Source organism: Gymnogyps californianus, chromosome 26 (assembly GCF_018139145.2).
Source record: "Gymnogyps californianus isolate 813 chromosome 26, ASM1813914v2, whole genome shotgun sequence".
Taxonomy (NCBI): domain Eukaryota; kingdom Metazoa; phylum Chordata; class Aves; order Accipitriformes; family Cathartidae; genus Gymnogyps; species Gymnogyps californianus.
Window position 1 is genome coordinate 2477884 of NC_059496.1, and position 3335 is coordinate 2481218.

The 3335-nt window shown below is 44.0% G+C and overlaps 1 pseudogene; it reads left to right on the forward strand.

The window, feature by feature from the left end:
• Positions 1–968: 968 nt before the first annotated feature.
• LOC127025993 (ribosomal protein S6 kinase alpha-3-like) lies at positions 969–2717 on the forward strand (annotated as a pseudogene).
• Positions 2718–3335: the final 618 nt, after the last annotated feature.

Sequence of the window (3335 nt, forward strand, 5' to 3'; positions counted from 1 at the left end):
TTTGTACGCAGTCTGATCAACAGAAGACGTCTGATTAAAAGGGGGGTTCGAGTCCTGCCCAGATTAGAGGGTTTTGAGAGATTTTAAAGGGGGGGTTGAGTCCCACCCGGATTAAATCATGAGTAACGTAACTGGAGTAGAGAGGGAGACGCCCTTAGTAGAGATATTACAAAACTGGGAAAAAATCTGTGGTGCAAATTCACTACTAAAGGAGGACGCAGTAGTTCTATGTCAACAATGGTGGCCATTCATCACCCGCCATGGAGATATTGAAGATCAGTGGCCACCACAAGGGAGTTTTGACCAACATCGACTGACCTTTGTGCGAGACCAACTTCAGTACCGGTTCCCGGGACACATGGATTATTGGTATGTGTGGGATGAATGGGTGCGGGAGAGACAACATCCAGGGAGGCAAAAGGGGCTGAGGGAAAAACTAACCTGTAAGGTAACTTTGGCCGTAGGTAAGGCTACAGCCCCGAACGACGACCAGACAAGGCCCTCCCCGACTCCTGCCCCACCTTACAGTCCCTGTACCGACCTCCCCCAGACCTTCCTGTAGCAAGGGTGGGACTTTGCCCATGGTTTCAAATGTTTTGACTAATCTGGCCGCTTTACGGCCAGGGGGTGACTATGCATGCCCCACATCGACGGTTTATACTAATCCATCGTGGAACCCAAATGATTTAGCCTTATGGGGCTGTACAATGCCAAGATTAAGGGAGGATGCAGAAACACGGGCGCAGTTACTGTCAAATCTCTGCACGGGACACAATCCTAACCGGGGGGACACCCCAAATCTTATTCCGAGAATCATTCTGCCCAGATGAAAGAGAGAAGGTATTAACTAAGGATGCGGAATTAGCACGACAGGTGGGAGGAGGGAGAAATCCGTGGCCGACACTAAATCCGAACGGGAACTATAATATGGCCGGAGACAGAGCCCATTGCCAAACAGCCCTAAGAAATTTAATAGAGGCAATTGGAGCATGTGGAGAACGTAGGGTGATGTTCACAGAAGACGATGTTAAATTTTACCTGGCAGAATTAGCACTTGCTTTAGACCATGTACATAGTGGTGGAATAATATACCGGGACCTAAACCAGAAAACATCCTTCTTGATGAGGAAGGACATATCAAATTAGCAGATTTTGGCTTAAGTGAGGTGTCAATTGATCTGAAAAAAAAGCCTTCTCTTTCTGTGCAACAGTGGAATATATGGCGCCAGAAGTCATTAAGAGCGGAGGCCTTACACGGAGCGCAGACTGGTGGTCTTTTGGTGTTGTAATGTTTGAAATGCTCACTGGTACTCTGCCTTTCCAAGGGAAAGACAGAAAAGAAACCATGACACTGATTCTCGAGGCCAACTTGGAATGCCCCAGTTCTTGAGCCCGGAAGCAGAGAGTCTTCTGCGAGTGCTCTTCAAAAGAAACCCAGCAAACAGATTAGGAGCAGGCCTAGATGGAGTTGAAGAAATTAAGAGGCATGCATTCTTTTCCAAAATAGATTGGAATAAATTGTACAGGAGAGAAATTGATCCCCCTTTTAAACCTGCAACTGGCAGACCTGAAGATACGTTTTATTTTGACCCTGAGTTTACAGCAAAAACTCCAGAAGATTTGCCTGGTCTCCCACCTAGTGCTAATGCGCATCAACTTGTTCGGGGATTTAGTTCTGTAGCTATTGCATCAAATGACGAAAGCCAGGCAGTGCAGACAGTTGGAGTGCATTCCGTTGTCCAGCAGTTGCACAGGAACAGCATTCAGTTTACTGATAGATACGAAGTGAAGGAAGATATCAGAGTTGGGTCTTACTCTGTCTATAAGAGATGTATTCATAAAGCTTTAAACATGGAATATGCTGTAAAGATTATAGACAAGAGTAGAAGAGATCCAAGAAAGGAGATTGAAATCCTACTGCGCTATGGCCACCATCCAAATATTATTACCCTAAAAGATGTGCATGATGATGGAAAATACGCATACATAGTAACAGAACTTACGAAAGGAGGGCAACTGCTGGATAAAATTCATAGACAAATTTTTTTCTCGGAACGAGAAGCTAGTGCCGTTCTGTTCACAATAACAAGAACGGTTGAGTACCTCCATGCGCAAGGGGTTGTTCATGGAGAGCTGAAGCCTAGCAATATTCTTTATGTTGATGAATCTGGTAATCCAGAATCCATTCGACTTTGTGAATTTGGCCTTGCAAAACAACTACGAGTAGAAAATGGTCTTCTGAGGAGTCCATGTTACACAGCAAGTTTTGCTGCACCAGAGGTTTTACAGAGGCAAGGTTACGATGCTGCATGGGACATATGGAGCCTTGGTGTTCTACTTTATACCATGCTTGCTGGCTACCTCCTTTTGTAACTGGTCCTGATGATACCCCAGAGGAGATTTTGGCCCGAATAGGTAGCGGGAAGTTGTCTCTCAGCGGTGGTTATTGGAATACCGTTTCAGATACAGCTAAGGACCTTCTTTCAAAAATGCTTCATGTTAACCCACATCAAAGACTGACTGCAGCCCAAGTCCTCAGTCACCCCTGGATAGTTCACTGTGACCAGTTGCCTCAATACCAGCTAAACAGGCAGGATGCTCCCCGTGTAGTGAAGGGTGCAAGAGCAGCAGCTTACTCTGCTTTGACTCGTAATCAGTCACCAGTTTTGGGAGCCAGTCGGCCATTCTCCTCTTGCTCAGAGCATTATTTTTCATAAGGAATGGGTTTTTTAATCCCCTAAAATATTCTTTGTTACAGGTAGAGATGGACAGTTTATGTTAAGCACTTAGCTTAAACAATCCGTTTCTATTAGCACTATATACTTTGTGCCATCCAACATCTTGTATGTTTTTGTAAACAGTTCACAAGCAGTACAGTTCCGTGCTGTTTTCTTTAATGTATACATGCCTTGTTTTACTTAGATATTGTTAATCCTTTTGACAATTAAGTCTGATTAAACAGGTCACCTGGATTAGTCAGCATTGTTGGACAGCTCTAAAAGAAGGCTCACCGTTAAACAGCTATTGAATGTAATGCTATGAAGATGTGTTTCTCCTTGCCTGTGCCTTTTCTACATTTCTGTGGTTTGGATGCTGCATGTCATGTTATGAAAATCAGGATACTGTTTATAGTATTGGAAATGTAAACAGTGGATCTCTCACGATACACCACTCACTTGCGATGGACATTTTGATAGAAATTGGTTAGCCATTGGACTCCCTGTGTGTATGGTTTCTTCCTTTTTTGCCCCCTTTTTGGCTTATCTATTGTTTGTTGTTTAATCATGGTTTTTATGGACTGAGTTCTTCAAATTACAGCCTATGATGTATACTTT